Genomic DNA, 772 nt, shown 5'->3' with positions numbered 1-772 from the left:
ATCCCACTGTTCCCATGCAGCTGCCAGCCCACCAGCTAGACTGGCACCTGTGTGTCAATAGGAGGCCTCTAGGCCAACTCGGCGACGCCTACATGGCGGCATGCAAATCTTCGTGAAGACCCTACCACCGCGCCACCTTAGCTGCCTGCCAGCTTACATGGCACCATGCGCCCCGATGACCTGGACGCGTGTCGGAGCAGGGTGGTGCGGCGACAGACAGGATGGGGCTTAGTCTCCATCCCCGATAACGTGAAGGAACACCTAAGGGGCGCATTAAATATGCGTCTTTTCCCGTAATGGCTAGCGATAAGCTTAGCCGCTGTACACCAATGCCACCTCCTGTGTGCCACTGTGGCGATCCCCTTTACTATAAAAGGAGGCCCGAGGCATACGGGAGTGGGATTCGGACCCCTTAGCAAGTTACTCATCGTAGCTAGCTCAAGAAGTCCAAGAATATTCAAATAGACACCTAAGCAGGACTAGGGTATTACGCACGTCGCGGCCCGAACCTGGGCAAACGATCTGTGTGCTTGGACTGATTGTTGATCCCGCTCTTCTCTCAACCCCGCTCCCCGCAACCGTAGTACGGATCCCAGTTAATCCCATAGGTGTCGTTTCCATCGACATCTTTGGCGCGCCAGGTAGGGGGCATGTTGAGAGAATCTGATTTAGTAGCTAGTTCAGTAGTTCTTCCTCATCATGGCTCCCAAGAGGAAGACGATGACGGCGATTGGCTCATCCGGAGCTGGACTACCTGTGCCAGTGCGGGGGG

Source organism: Triticum dicoccoides, chromosome 2B (genome assembly GCF_002162155.2).
Source record: "Triticum dicoccoides isolate Atlit2015 ecotype Zavitan chromosome 2B, WEW_v2.0, whole genome shotgun sequence".
In the NCBI taxonomy this organism is placed as follows: domain Eukaryota; kingdom Viridiplantae; phylum Streptophyta; class Magnoliopsida; order Poales; family Poaceae; genus Triticum; species Triticum dicoccoides.
Note: the sequence above shows the minus strand (reverse complement) of the source record.